Source organism: Eptatretus burgeri, chromosome 10, assembly GCF_056783735.1.
Source record: "Eptatretus burgeri isolate ZD-2024b chromosome 10, Ebu_testis_v1, whole genome shotgun sequence".
In the NCBI taxonomy this organism is placed as follows: domain Eukaryota; kingdom Metazoa; phylum Chordata; class Myxini; order Myxiniformes; family Myxinidae; genus Eptatretus; species Eptatretus burgeri.
The window spans coordinates 27,597,271-27,613,609 of NC_140970.1; the positions used below are offsets into that span (position 1 = coordinate 27,597,271).

Genomic DNA, 16,339 nt, shown 5'->3' on the forward strand with positions numbered 1-16,339 from the left:
ACTGTTTCCCGTTTCGCTGCGTCTTTTTCCCTTTGTTGAATCTCCATCTTGCATCACGTAAGGGATTGGTAGTGGGTTTAAAACACCCGGTAATTCATCGGAACCGTCAAGGCCGACGATAACTCCGCTCGGTTATCCCCGTAATACGGAACGAACCGCTGAAGCGGCTCGTGTCCGGAGTCGGCCTGTGGCGTGGTCCCATCCCTCGGCAGATTATCCGCGCGGGTACTTAGGTATATCGACATTCGACGATTCACCCTATTTCGCGCGGGTCGACTGCGGACTGGGTGGTGGTGGGGTTAAACTCCCACCCGTGACTGGTTTCTGGCGGTAGTCCCAGGAGGGTCACGACTGAATTGTCCGTTCCGGTGTGCGAGGCGGCCGCCATTCGTGTTACGTGGCCGATCGCATGCCAGCGGGCACGAATTCGCAACAGTATATTTGTGATGTTGTTTTTGTGGTGTCCCAAGTCTGTGCCTGTGAGTGCCCTAAGTGTGTTTTGTTGGTTATCTCCATATGTGGGTTTCAGAAGGTGGAAAGAATCCCGTGTGTGTGTGTGTGTGTGTGTGTGTGTGTGTGTGTGTGTGTGTGTGTGTGTGTGTGTGTGTGTGTGTGTGTGTGTGTGTGTGTGTGTGTGTGTGTGTGTGTGTGTGTGTGTGTGTGTGTGTGTGTGTGTGTGTGTGTGTGTATTATATTTGTATATACATATAAAAAAGGCTTTTTCCAGCCATTTTTCTTTTTTGCGAGCTCCATGCAATCATGGTTCCCTTCTTGAGGCAATGTTTTATGACTGGATGCCCTTCCTGATGCCAACCCTGGTCGCCTCTTATGACACACAGGGATACGGTACACCTATTCTAACCGGGGCATACACCGGGACCAGTATACTGGTGTTCATTTCGCCGACCTCGGAAGGATGACAGGTTGAGTCAATCCCCTGGTGTTAATTCAGTGGAAAAAAGGGGCTCAAACTCAGGACCCTAGGATCCCAAGCCAGCCACCATAACCACTCTCTCTCTATCGAATGCAGGCTGCTGGTTGCATCATTGGTTGGGACGCAGCTATGCCGCTGATGCAGTGTCCCCCTTACCAGTACACTGGTGCTCATTTTGCCGACCTCGGAAGGATGACAGGCTGAGTCAACCTCCTGGTGTATTTTAAATCAGCTGCCCTAGGATCCCAAGCCGCCACCCGAACCACTAAGCCAACACCAGGTGTGTGTGTGTGTGTGTGTGTGTGTGTGTGTGTGTGTGTGTGTGTGTGTGTGTGTGTGTGTGTGTGTGTGTGTGTGTGCGTGCGTGCGTGCGTGCGTGCGTGCGTGCGTGCGTGCGTGCGTGCGTGCGTGCGTGCGTGCGTGCGTGCGTGCGCGCGCTTTTTAATGTTTGTGATGTGATCTGAGAATGACATGGATGTGTTAAAAAGTGATGCCTCGTATTTTTGTTTTGTGTGTTTGTGGGATAGGGACGCTGTTCAGTGTGATGTGATGTGCAGCACTACAGTGCCTTCAGAAAGTGTTCCCACCCTTCAACTTTTGTCACATTTTGTTGTGTTACAGCCTGAATTTAAAATGGATTAAATTAAATTAAAAAAGAATTCTGTCACCGATCTCCACAAAATACCCCATAATGACAAAGTGAAAACATGTCTTTAAAATTTTTACAAATTAATTAAAAATGAAAATCTGAAATATCTCGCTTCGATAAGTACTCAACCCCTGAGTCAATATTTTGTACAAGTGCCTTTGGCAGTGATTTCAGCTTCGAGTCTTCTTGGCAATGTCTATTAGCTTTGTACATCTGGATTTGGGGATTTTCTCCCATTCTTCCTTGCAGATTTGCTCAAGCTCTGTCTCGTTGGATGGGGAGTGTCGGTGAACAGCAATCTTCAAGTCTTTCCACAGATTCTCAATGGTATTCAAGTCTGGGCTTTGGCTGGGCCATTCAAGGTCTTTCATGTTCTTGTTCTGAAGCCATCATTCCAGTGTTGATTCGGCTGTATGATTGGGGTCATTGTCCTGTTTGAACATCAATCTTTGCCGCAGACTAAGGTCTTTTGCACTCTGAAGCAGGTTCTCCTCAAAGATTTGCCTGTATTTGGCTCAAATCATTGTTCCCTCTATCCTTACAAGTCTCCAAGTCCCTGCCACTGAAAAGCATCCCCATGGCATGATGCTGCCACCACCATGCTTCACAGGAGGGATGGTGTTAGATGGTTGATGAGCTGTGCTCGGTTTCCACCAGATGTAGCGCTTTGCATTCAGGCCAAAGTTCAATTTTCATCTCATCAGACCACAGAATCTTTCACCTCATGCTCTGAGTCTTTCACGTGCCTTTTTGCAAACTGCAGGTGTGCTATCCTGTGCCTTTTTCTCACGAGTGACTTCTTTCTGGGCACTCTCCCATAAAGCCTAGATTTGTGAAGTGCTGCAGAACTGTTGTCCTTCCAGCAGGTTCTCCCACCTCAGCCAAGGAACTAGTTTTGTCGGAGTGGTCTTTGAATTTTGGTCACCTTCCTGTCCAAGGGCCTTCTTGCCCAGTTACTAAGTTTGGTGGGATGGCCAGCTCTCGGAAGGGTCTGGGTTATTCCATATTCTTTCCATTTCCTAATGATGGAGCTCACTGTGCTCTCAGGAACTTTCAACCCTTGAGAAATTGTTTTATACCCTTCCCCAGATCTATGCCGCTTCACATTTCTATCTTGGAGTTCTACGGACAGTTCCTTGGACTTCATGGTCGAATTTCTGGTCTGACATGCACCGTCAACTGTGGGACCTTGTATAGAAAGGTGTTTCTTTATAAATCATGTCCAATCAATTGAATTGGCCACACTTGGACTCTCATCAAGTTGTAGAGACATCTCAAGGACGATCAAAGGAAATTGGATGCACCCGAGTTCAATTTGGATTGTCATAGCAAAGGGGTTGAATACTTATTGACGCAAGAGATAGCTTTTCATTTTTATTCGATTTGTAAAAAATTCTAAAAACACGTTCTCACTTTGTCATCTTGGGATATTTTGTGTCGATCGGTGACAATTTTTTTTTTTAATGCAATCCATTTCAAATTCAGGCTGTACCAACATATTGTGAAAAGGTCAAGGAGTGTGAACACTTTCTGAAGGCACTGTATGTTCCTTGGTGTCATTTGTTAAAAGAGTTACTGATGATTTTAAGGGGAATAGCTTGTCTGTTGAGGTTGAGCCAGGTTTGTAGGGTGCTGAGGAAGGGTTGAAGTTTTACTGTGGCTGTGTTGATGTTGCTATGGGTGGAGGTAATGGTTATGTCATCCACATATGAGGCTGTTTGTACATTCTTAGGTGGTTGTGGAATGTTGTGCATGAACAGATTAAAGTGTGTGGAGGTGTGGGTGGTGTTGAGTTGGTAGCTGTTTGCTTCTTGTCGTACTTCTTTCCTCTTCTCTGGGTCCTGTATGACTTGTGTTTGTGTCATGATCTATGATGATGTTAGTTTGTTGTTTCTCTGATGGTATGTTGTCTGTGGTTGTTATGGCTGCATGTGAGGGTGTTCTGCAACTGTTGGAGTTCATGATACTGTTTGATTTTGTACAAGTGTTTAGTATTGGGTGAATGGTCACGTCACCAGTGTGTGTACAAAGGAGGGCCAGTTTTGTTATTTTTTTTATTTTTTTTTCATGAATATTTTGTTGTTGTTTTCTGTGTTTAGTGTTTGAATTCTTCATACAATGTCTGGTGCTTTGAGTGTTGGTGTGATGTGTTTTAGGTTGTTTTGTTGTCTGACGAGGTGTGTGTGTGTGTGTGCGTGTGTGTTTGAGAAAATGAGAGGGAGTGGGCCACACTGCCCTGACAAATCTGGGCAGCAGGGAAGAGTGTGGAAGATTTGGCCCCCGTTTTGCGTTGGGGAATATAACCACAGAGAAGAGGCATCCCCAATATTTGCTGTACAGAGTTGAAGCTTGTGGAGGAGCTAAAACACAGAACGGACCAGGAATAAAACAAAAACAACAGTTGTATAATGAGGGGAGGGGAACAGAATAGAAAGAGACTTGGAGGGATAAAGGACATGGGGAAGAATGACAGCAAGGGGGTACACAAGAAGGATAAAGCTGCAAAGTCTGAATTACAAAAGTGGGAGGAAAAACTGGAAAGATAGAAAGAGGTGGGCTTGGGGAGGGTTATTGGGGATAGAAAAGATCATGGTTGGGGGGGGGGGTGGGGGCTGACCTGAGTTGGTGGTGAGCAGCTTGAAGCCCTGGAGGGAAGAAGGACATTGAAGAGGCTGAGTAAGTTGATTCCACATGTGGTTGGGGGGGGGGGTTGGGGGAAGAGGAACAAATGAATGGAGGTGAGCAGCGAGTCAGTTTTGTGGGAGTTTCCCCAAATGGGGTTTTCTGTCAGACCACGTGCGCCATACTGAAACCTGTGGGAGACAAAGCACGGAAATGGCAGAGAGAAGGAGGAGGAGGAGGAGGAGGATGTGGTGGAATATAGACAGTCCCCTGACCTCTCTGTGATGTGAAAGTGGAAGACCTATCGACTCTGCTTCATCATGGAAATGCCATTGATTTTGAAGGTTTTGGTTTCCATGATGTCAAGGTGAGGCAGGGGCAATAGCCCAAAGGGGAGAGCAGTACCCCAAGCTGCGGATGAAAACCTTGGAGGTCGATAAAAGTTCAGATTTGCCAAGGAAAGACAGCACGAAGGAGGAATCCCATTTGTTGGCTGGCTTTGGAGGCCAAGATATGTGGTTTGCCCAAAAAAGATAATGGCCAAGTGTGAGACCCAAATGTTTCAGTGACTGAACTTGTTTAACAGTGTTAAGGAAGTAGATGGGGGAGTTCGCCAGTTGTACACAGGTAGGTGCGAGTAAGAGGATTGGGTTAGGTAGCGTTGATTGGAGTAGAAATTATAGAAGGGGGGAATAGAATTTCAACAGGTGTAGGTGAGCAGCTCATTAAGACATTGGAGAGACCACGAGGTGGCACTTTGCAGCATAGTTGAAAATCTGTAGGGAAGACCTCATGATAGTTCCACAGCCAAGAAAGGAGAGTTATGAAAGAATGGAGGTGAGTGTAGAGTTTAGCCTTTGGGTGGGTGCCAAGGGAAGGATTAGTGGTGTTCAGGGCTGGACAGAGGAGACTAAAAGAGGGACAAGACCAGATCAAAGTTGAGCCTGTTAAGAAAAAAGGAAAAAAAGACCACTGCTTCTCATGAGCAAGAGGCAGACCCTGACACTGCAGAGCAAGCACCTGGCCACAGGGAGAATTCTTAGACAGGGCAAACCCAAGGAAAAACTAACATTTTTTTTCCAGTCAAGATTTTCTCAGTGGATTCATCATCCTGAACCCATACCATTTGATATTAGTTTGGGGGCCATCCAGGATTTTGCCTCAAATTCAAGATGGTGGCCAAAATTACCTTTCGGAGATTTATACTGTCTCGTAGTGTTTCCTGTCAAGGTTTTTTCAGTGGTTCTGTCATCCTGAACATATATCCTTTGAGATTAGCTTGGGAGCCACCCAGGATTTGGCCTGAAATCCAAGATCACTGCCAAAAATCAAAATGGCTGCCAAAATTAAATTATTTAGGTTTATACTGCCTTAGTTTTTCCTGTCAAATTTTTCTCAGCAGTTCCAGCATACTGGACCGATAGCCTTTAAAATTAGCTTGAGGGCCACCCAGGATTTGACCTCAAATCCAAGGTAGCCACCAAAATGGCCGTCAAAATCATTTGTTCACGAGTCAGTAAGTGACCACTATATTCGTTATGGGTGTGTCTGTTGGATTCGCTAGATATCCCTTATTGTCGGGTTGTGTGCGTGCGTGCGTGCGTGCGTGCGTGCGTGCGCGAAATGCGAGGCTCCACAGCACAAACCAGCAAACCGATTTCGATGAAACTTGGTGAGCAGGTGCCATATGAGCTGGGAGTGTGCGCGTTTGAGTTTCGTTGCTATGCAGTGGCCGAAAAACCGCGTTCACTATTTTCAATACTCGTCCTACAGTTTTGAATGTGGAGAAATGAGACTTCGGAATTGAACATTTCGAGATATTTAGAAAATTTTACTCGAGCCAATTTTTGATTTAGGTTTTATTTTTCAAATGGTAGTCCTTCAAAAATAGGGTGTCTATTTACCGTCATTTTTTATGAGGGGTGAAGGAAAGTGGGCGGAGCTTAGGGAAAGTGGATGTGGTGTAGAAAGGTGGGCGGAGCTTAGGGAAAGTGGATGTGGTGTAGAAAGGTGGGCGTGGCTTATGAAAAAGTGGGCGTGGCTTATGAAAAATAATGTGTGGCTCAGGAGGTGTGGTCAAACAAGAGCATTGAGAGAAGTTTATTGGGTTTTCTGTCTGTCTGTGTGTGCGCACAACTCGAGGCTCCACAGCATAAACGAGCAAACCGATTTCGATGAAACTTGGTGAGCAGGTGCCATATAAGCTGGGAGTGTGCGCGTTTGAGTTTCATTGCTAAGCAACCACCCGTTGCTATGCAGCGGCCGGAAAACCGCATTCACTATTTTCAATACTTGTCCTACAGTTTTGAATGTGGAGAAACGAGACTTCGGAATTAAACACTTCGAGATATTTAGAAAATTTTGCTTGAGCCGATTTTTGACGGAGGTTTTATTTTTCAAATGGTAGTCCTTCAAAAATAGGGTGTCTATTTACCGTCAATTTTTATGAGGAGTGCCAGTTGGCAAAATACACAATAGGAAAAATCTTGCCAGGTAGAGGAACAATTGTACGTGAACCAATACGTCTTCGCAATTGATCTTCGCCAGTGGATCGGTCAGAATGAAAAGCATCGTATCCAGCGCTTCGATCCTAGCGGATTCCTCGTCGCCTATCGCCTTGTCTGTCCGTCTGTCTGTCTGTCCCGAGTATAGCTCCGTGGGTTTTGATCCGATCCTGATAAAATTTGGGTGGGAGGTTTATATCATGATCTAGTTGTGTTTTCCTGAGAATGGGCGTGCTGCGCCCATTACACATGTGTTTTTAGGGGGTAGCCGATTTCAAGTTACATCTTCTCCGAGGGGGTTTGTCGAATCTGGCAGGGGTTTTGGTATTTGGTTAGCCCAATGGCACCGGCATAGCCCCACGGAGCTCGATTTTTCATTTTCGTCCCAAGGTCAAGGTCACAAGGTCACGAACTTCGAAAATTGCGAATTTTGACATAAAAATCATACGACCGCCCAAACTTTGAGAGCTCTGATGACAATATTTTTTAATGCCTAATCTTGAGGTCATTCCCCACCTGAAGTCTTGAAACCATTTTTCTCTATCTCGAACACCTTGCCCGTGGCACCCCCTTCAAGTTTGTTTTTATGCTGATTTCATGAAAGTATGGATAATCCGAGGAGTGTGAAATGCCATATTGCCCTCTATGACGTTATATTGTTCCTGGAATGTTCCAGAGGAAGTTTTGCACCAAAGGTCATAATCCTTGACCTTTGACCTTTAAAGTTCACAGAGGTGAAATTTTCAAAGTTGTGGGAATCGAACCGGGTTTTCGACCTTCTTCGACGAACTAACTCCAATAAGCTATAGCACGTATCCTGTTTCCTTATTTTAATGTCCACAACATTGTTTTGTGACCTTTAAAGGTTATACAAAGGTCAAATTTTTTAAGTTGTTGAACGAAACCGGGTTTTCGACATTTTGCAGCTAATAACCCGTCACTCGTACCACATTATGTTGATCATTTTTATATCTTGGTCAAACATTATCACATTGTCTCATCCTTGACTTCTGAAACAATCTACATCGTCAAATACCGCTCGTGAACCATTGTCGTCCTCAGACTTGTCTTGATTATATTCAAACTACCTCTTCAGTTTTCCTGCCAAAGTTTTGCTCAGTGGTTCCGCCATTCCAAACCTATGTCCTTTGTTATTAGCTTGGAGGGCTCCCAGGATTTTGCCTCGAATGCAAGATGGCCACGAAAAACCAAAATGGCCACCAAAATTACCTCAAAATTGATATTTCGTCTTATTTGTCCCCCAGAATGTTCCGTTCTCGGAAAGCAGGGTTTAGGGGCTGTGCAATAATTATGGGACCTGGGGGAGGGAGAAATTTCCGGATGGTGTGCCATTGTCTTGTGAGCCCTTCCATACAATCCATGGGGATTTGATAACAGACCACAATCAACCGAGAAGTGAATATCAGAGGTGGTCCAATGCAAGGCGGATACAGTACCAATGAGAGTACAACAGACACATTCGTCAAGATCAGTCATATCATGGCTAAGATCAGAGCTACACTGAAGGAAAGGCTAAATATCATCACCTCCTCAGCCCACAAGGAGACCACAATAGCGGCCGGAATACACCATAAAAATTATGTTCATAATCTAGTACTTCAGCTTGACAAATACTTCGAACCATTCCTGAATGGTCCCGCTCGTCATATGAAGACTGGTGTGGAAATCGATTATGATGTAAGAGGATTGATGTCATCCGTAGAAGCTGGAGAACAGAAATATAAATAATTTGTTGACTTGAGACTCAAAGCCAGTGGGGAAGAACGAGTCAATTTCTTCGACAAGATTACCAAGCTCAAGATCAAAACCGGGATGGAGAAAGCCAAGAAAGACCCAAAAGTTGTCAATATCATGAAAGAAGACAGACAGGCCTTCGGTTTACTGGTAGACAAAGCAACATCTCCAGAAGAGGCACATTCATATCCCTTGACTACTGTCCCACCAGCTCGAGCCACACCAGAGAGAGATTTGAGACAAGGTTCAAAAGCAGCATTGAGGAACTACGTCATAGAAGAGTCTGAATCAGTCCGTGAGAACCCGCCACATGAAGGAAATTGGCTTATAGATGGAATGGCTGCTGTGAAATCTGTTCCTGCTCAGCAAACTTGGGGAAAATATGCAGCAGCCTGTTGAAATTTTGCTTGCCAGCAAGTGACTCCAAACTGCAGCAACTCGGAATCATATTTGATTCATACAGTCCAGCCACAACGAAGGAGCTCACTCAACGTCGCCGTGGCACACCTGGAAGAACTCGCATCACAAGCTCTGAACAGGACATGCCTAAAGGGAAAGATTGGGACTAGTTTCTGCGAAACTCAGAAAATAAGACAGAACTGATTAGATTTCTAGTCGATTACTACAAGACCGATGCTGTGAGATCCAAGCTGAAAGTTCCACGAACTTTGACAGAGGAAGATAATACCTGGTTAATAACGCAACTCAAAATTGAGATGCTTGACTCCTGCAACCACCACGAAGCTGTCACCAGACTCATCCTCCATGCATCCAAGCCAACAGATCCTGTAATTGTCAGGGCGACAGATACAGATGTGTTTGTTCTCTTGACCTCTGCTTATTCTGTCATTAAACCATTACAAGACTGGATGATGAAGATTGACCATGAGAGGTATGTTAGCATCAAAGCTCTAACTGACTGATTTGGTGACGAAATGTGTCAAGCACTTCCTGCCTATCACAGCATTTCAGGGTGTGATACAACCTCTTTTCCATTTGGTGTTGCTAAAGTAAAACCACTGAAGAAGACGAAAAAACTGGAAAAGTTCCAACTCCTCTCGCAACTTGGCACATCGCACACTTCAGTTGAAGACATCGCCGATGCTAAGACCTTCTTTAGAACCTGCATGTATGCTGGAAGTGAACATGAAGAGTATGTGAGAAAAAGGATCAGAATGTACGACAAGCAAAAAGTAAAATCCAGTTCAAGTATCTTGCCAGATGAGAGTAGCACCAATGAACACTTCAAGAGGAGCGATTTACAAACTTCCATCTGGTATCAATGTCTGAAACAAGATATTGAGGATCCTTCCATCAAACACAGAGGTGAGGAAGAAACGGAAGATGGTATTCGGCCAATATGGTTAACCTGCCCCCAATTCCCACCAAGCTTTTCGGTGACGAGCAGCAGAAGGAGGTTAACACCAGGTAAATATACTGTTACGGCTGTGGAAATTCGCAATACACCATAAAGGGTCCTTAGATCAGTTATGACGCTAAGTTCATGTGCAGTTAGTCCACACCTGTTGTGTAGGGGGAATATGTGTGATTCATCCGGGCTGCGACGCTTTGAGTTAGCCATTTTTCTTTCTCTATCATTATTTTGGACCATTAAGCCGCCAACAACTCAAACACCACCACCTTCGCCTCTTTACCTCCACAATTCCATCCCGCAAACATCGCTTCACCGCCATTCCCAAATGACGCCCGCCAACAACCAAACCACCACAGTAAACCCCCCACCACCTTCGCCTTTCTCCTTCCACAACCATCAACCACACCACCAGTCAACACCAAACGTCATGCTGTCCAGGGCCCGTTCGGTAATTGATGCCGAACGCGTCGAGCCGCGGGTACGAATGCATTCCTTTCGGGAGAGGAGAAATGGATCAGGAAGGCTTCACGCCCCTTTTCTTCCATCCAATGACTGAACGTCGGGTGGCATGGCCCCGCCTCCGAACCCGCTGTGAATGCGTTCCCTTTGGGAGAGGAAAACGGATCAGGAAGGCTTCACGCCCCTTTTCTTCCATCCAATGAATGAGCATCGGGTGGCATGGCCCCGCCTTCGAACCCGCTGTGAATGCGTTCCCTTCAGGAGAGGAAAACCGATCAGGAAGGCTTCACGCCCCTTTTTGCCCGACCAATGGCTGAACGTCGAGTGGCATGGCCCCGCCTCCAAGCGCGTTTTGATCCGCGAATCTGCATACAGGCTCCTCCCCCGGTCTATAAAAGACGCGAGCACGACGCAGCTCGGGAGTGTCCAGAAAGTATGTGTGTGAAGAAATGTGTCCAGAAAGGTGTCCAGCTCGTGTGTGCAGAAAGTGGTGCTGGTCGGAAGTCGTGAAGTCTGAGGCATGTGTTTGCGGGGATCGGACGGCAAAGGGGACGGAGTTCGGAGTGGAGGTCGAGGGACGGGTCGCGGAGTGGAGCAGGGACGCAGAGGAGGACTCATGGGGCGACAGTTTGCCGGAGTCAGGTGCGGTCCCGGGACCCTGCTAACGGGACAGAGCATCCGCCATTCCCCTCTCCCGACCCCGAGCATCAACAATTTCCCCCCGCCCATCCGCGCTGAGATAGCGCCGGTAACCCCGTCCGTTCCCCAACCCAACAGTGGTAGCTGCGCGACGCATGCCTGGAGGAGCTCACCGACCATACCAGGGGCACGGAGTCAAGCGCGTTACGCGGACATTGCGGCTAGCCCGCCATCGCGCCACGAGGGCGTGGGTAAGACCCCTTCGGTCTCGTGGACCTGGGTGATCGGCCAGGTCCACATGTTCATTTGGTCCACGGACCTGTCTGCTTCCTTGCTTGTGAGGGTGGCTTGTGTTTTCTTTGCTTTTTGTGTAAATGTGTGTGGCACCAGTCTTGTTAGTAAACCTGTATAAGTGTGCTGTAAATAATTGCCTTTTATTCGGTTGTAGCTCTGCGTTACTTTTATTGTTTTAATTGTTATATGTGCATTTTTGTATGGCTGTAAATACGTGCTTGCCGTGTGTGTGTGTGTGTGTGTGTGTGTGTGTGTGTGTGTGTGTGTGTGTGTGTGTGTGTGTGTGTGTGTGTGTGTGTGTGTGTGTGTGTGTGTGTGTGTGTGTGTGTGTGTGTGTGTGTGTGTGTGTGTGAGAAATAAAGTGCTTGCTTGTTGAACTGTTTTCCCGTTTCGTTGCGTCCTTTCCTCCATTGAAAGTTCCATCTTGCATCACGTAAGGGATTGGTAGTGGGTGTCGACACCCAATAAATAATCTGAACCATCGAGGTCGACGATAACTCCGCTCGGTTATCACTGCAGCACGGAACGCGCCGCTTAAACGGTTCGTGCCCGAAGTCGACCTGCGGCGAGGTACGATCGCCCGGTCGACCACTCGCGCAGGTACTTAGGTAGATCGAATTTGGCGAGCAATCCTATCCTGCGCGGGTGGGCAATTGGCACGATCGTGGTGAGGTTAAACCCCCACCCGTGACTGGCTCCTGGCGGTAGTTCCAGGAGGGTCACGACTGAATTGTCTGTTGTGGTGGGCGACGCGTCGCGATTCGAGTTACGTGGCCGATCGCACGCCGGGCGGGCGAAATTCGTAACAATAGTGTTACGGCTGTGGAAATTCGCAAACCACCATTCGGGTCCCGTCGGTGAGATAACTCTAAGTACATGTGTAGTTAGCCCCAAACCCGTTGTTAGAGGGAATTTATGTGATTCATTCGGGCTGCGACGCTTTGAGATAGCCGTGTTTCTGTTCTATCTTTATTTTGAACCAACCACGTCTCAACCACCATAACCATCAAACCACCACCGATAAACCCTCCACCACCCTCACCTCTCTCCTTCTACGGCCATTCCCGCACCATCTGTGAACACTGAGCGTCGGGCTGTCTTGGGCTCGTTCAAGATACGCACCTGAGTCGCGAGTGCAAATAGCGGCCTTTCCGAGGGAGAATTCGGATCAAGAATGCTACATGCCCACTTCTGATCCGTCCAATCAGCAAGCGCGGAGTGGCTTGGCCCCGCCTCCAGGCGCGTCCGTGTGAAATCGAAATATGCAAATTCTAGGATCAGGGGAGGTTCACGCCCACTTTTCCTCCGTCCAATGGGCGAGCGTGGCTCCGCCCCCGAGCTCATCCTGATCCGGAAATTTGCATATTGTTTCTCCTGCCGGCCTATAAAATGCCGAGCGCAAGGCGAATCGTAGCAGAGTTTTGGGGCAGAGAGTGAGAGTTTGGTAAGAGAGTCATCGAGCAGAGTGTGGCAGCAGCAGAGTGTGGCAGAGTGGAGTCGGGTGGCGAAGGCACCGAGTTGGGTTCTGCAGTCAGCTGAGGAGAGTTGGGGGAAGAGGCCAAGGAGCTCGGGTCCGAGGCGAGAAGGACGGCGGTCGGCGACGAGGTCGCGGTGGGAGATCGCTCGTCGCGGGACCCAAGCCAGCCAGCCATTCTCCCTCCGCGAGGGCATCAACAATTTCCCCTTTCCCCCGCGCTGAGATAGTGCAACAAAGGGGGCCCCGTTCTCACCCCACTCCAAGCATCGTGCCAACGAAACCCGCAAAGGAGCACGGAGTCGGGGCACAGCCACGCGGCCACGTCTGCGGCTCGTCCGCCAACGCGTCACGAGGACGCGCGTCGGACCCACCCGGTCTCGCGGACCTGGCCGCTCCTTCAGGTCCCGCGCACATATTGGCCTACAGGCCCATCTGCCCCCTTGTCTATGAGGGTGGCTTCTTTCCTTTGCTTTTGAGTAAATGTGTGTTGGCGCCGTGTCTTGTAAAGTAGAACTGTATTAGTGTTGCCGTGTGTACGCGTATTCGGTCGTAACTCTGCGTCATTGTTTCTTTTGTTTTACTGATATTGGTGCATTTTGACTGTTTGGCTGTATATGTGTGCTTTCCGTGTGTCGCGTAATGTGCATTGTGTGAACTGTTTTCCCGTTTCGCTTCGTCTTTTCTTTATTGACCCTCCATCCTGCTTCACGTAAAGGGTTTGTAGTGGGCTTAATACGCCCGCTTAATTAATCGGAACCTTCGAGGCCGACGATAACACCGCTCTGTTATCCCGATAGCACGGAACGGACCGCTTAAGCTGTTCGTGTCCGGAGTTGGCCTGCGGCGAGGTACGATCGCCCGGTCGACCATCCGCGCAGGTACTTAGGTAGATCGAATTTGGTGAGCAACCCTATCCTGCGCGGGTGGGCAATTGGCACGATCGTGGTGGGGTTAAACCCCCACCCGTGACTTGCTCCCGGCGTTGTTCCGAGAGGGTCACGACAGAATTGTCCGTTCCGGTGGGCGAGGCGGCCGCCATTCGAGTCGAGCGGCCGATCGCACCCGGCGGGCGCGAATTCGCAACAATACATTTATTTATAGTAAAGCCACGCAAGGTTTCCATTTGCTGTTTCAGACTTGTTGTTGGTCATTTCGTAATACAATTCACAGCCTTATATTATCGAAATCAATTTGACAAAGCATTCAAATCCTTTCCGATCATACAAGTGACATTAATTATGATGCAGACACAGAAGATACGAGAAACATGGCCAAGCCCCCAAAGAAGAAGAGAAGAACGAGACCCAGCCATAGTGAGGACAAAGGAGACAGCACAGGAGGGGACGAGAGTAATGGAAGTCACAGCGACACCATTGAAGAGCAGTCGGCTACCTCTTCTGGCAGTATTAGAGCAGTCCACTCATCTGACTCAGACGGACAGTGACTTGGATAATAGCGAAAGAACTGCAAATTCTGGGTGGCCCCCAAGCTAATATCAAATGGTATGGGTTCAGGATGATGAATCCACTGAGAAAACCTTGACTGGAAAAAATGTTAGTTTTTCTTTGGGTTTGCCCTGTCTATCTGAAGTGGTGACCGGCTTTGCGAGTAATTTGGCCAGGTGGTGACTGGCAGGCCAGCTCAAGACAGGTTCTTGATGATAGTGAGGTCCAAAGATCCACCTCGCCTCGAGACTGAACACACAAATAAATTGGGGGTATTTGCCTGCTCATTCTGATGGAGAGACAAAGTGAGAATATGGGTTTTTCTTCCATATTACATGAGGTTTACAAAGTATGATGGAGTAAAATGAAGTGCACAAAGACAAACGGTATATCTTGAAGCGCACTTCGATGTTCATGCCTGGTGTTGGCTCATGGTTAGGGTGGTGGGCTTGGGATCCTTGGATCCTGAGTTCAAATCCCACTCGGCTGTTTAATTAATACCAGGTGGGGTTAACTCGGCCTGTCATCCTTCCGAGGTCGGCAAAATGAGGGCCAGCTTGCTGGTGGCCTGTGTCGGAGTGGCGACCTGTCGAGGATTGTACCCAACAGCCAAGGAGACTGTATAAGCAACACCAATGCTCTGCACAGAGTATGGTCCCAATGGATGGATGGACATCGATGTACAAAGATTGAAATGAGAAGACTGAGGACCTCGATAATCGCTCCATTCGGGTGAATGACCTCACAGTGATTCTTCGTGAAGTTGACAGCTGGTCTTCCCTCCGTCCCATCAGGTCGAGATTATTTCTCCCTTTTCTTCTCGACTACCTACTATGCTCGTGAGTCGTGACTATATTCTATAATTTTGAGGTTTTTGCAGATACTCGTACATTTATAGAGGTTGATCACTGACTTAAGCTGGTGACATCACCACCTGTTGGAGTCGCCATGGTGTACGTCATCCAGATGGTCAACAATGAGGATCACTCAAAATGTCTGGAGAAACATCTGGAGGTGGCTCTAGCTTATCTAATGTTGTGAGTCATATATAGATAAGCACAGCAGGCATCGGTGTATCCAACAATTAGAGGTCGCTCGGGGCATCGATCTCGATCTCTCCAGCTTGCCAGGAAACTTGTTGACCCCCATGGAGAAACACGCTAGTCTGGAGCACATGCCTGACCTCCAGTACCCCGAAAAATACAATTATGGAGTAAATATTCCCTCCTAACCACACAAAGGAGGTTATGAAAGCTTATAAGAGTCTGGAATGTTGTCCATATTTTCTGACCGACTGGGTTAATGGGATGTCGACTGGGTTAATGGGATGTCGACTGGGTTAATGGGATGTCGACTGGGTTAATGGGATGTAGACTTGGAACGTGCCAGAAACAGAGGGTGCCGGTGATGTCCAAAGTAAGTACTAACCAATATTAATGAACAATGTACCCTTGTAAACGCACTGGATAGTCATAAAACTCGATGGGGCTGATTGACCCTTGTGACCGACCGAGCTATCTACTGCCATCCTGGTGTTTCACAGGCACGGCGATTCATCAGTGTGCGTGTGCCGTCCCTCGGATGTACGTTTAACTGGACGTCCCGTCTGTTCGTTTGTGGACGTTAAAGATCTCACGGTGTCCTTCACGAAGAGTCGGTGAGCCATCGCCGGCATGCTGAATAAATTACAAATTCTTGCTCTCAACAGCACATGGCATTACATCGGCGGCACAGCTGCACTCTCAGGCAATGGTGAGGAGGAGGAGGAGGAGGAGGATTATTTGTTCATCGTTCTAGTTTGGTACGAAAGATACTAAAACTTGCCCTGAATCTGGGTACTTCCGACACGAATGCAAAATGTGGTGGACATCGGGCTAGCCCTGTTTTTCTTACTTTCTCTGAGTCTCAGATCTCTCGCTCTCTCAAACACATGATTTTTTTGATTTTTTAAATTAACTTCCCCCTGCAGCATTCCCTCAACGTGGTGGCGATGACGTCATATAGGGGGCGTGGCGTGGCGGTGACGTAGTGTAAGGGAGTGGGGCGTGGCGGTGATGTGTGTGGAACGTGAGGAGGCGTGCTGGTGATGTGTGTGGAACGTCACGGGGTGTGGCGGTGATGTGGGCGGGGTCTAATGGGGGTGTGAAGGGATTGTGGGCGGGGTCTAATGGGGGTGTGAAGGGATT

The 16,339-nt window shown here is 47.8% G+C and overlaps 1 pseudogene; it reads left to right on the forward strand.

The window, feature by feature from the left end:
* Positions 1-5,798: 5,798 nt before the first annotated feature.
* Positions 5,799-11,593, forward strand: LOC147018153 (uncharacterized; annotated as a pseudogene).
* The last annotated feature ends 4,746 nt before the right edge of the window (positions 11,594-16,339 follow it).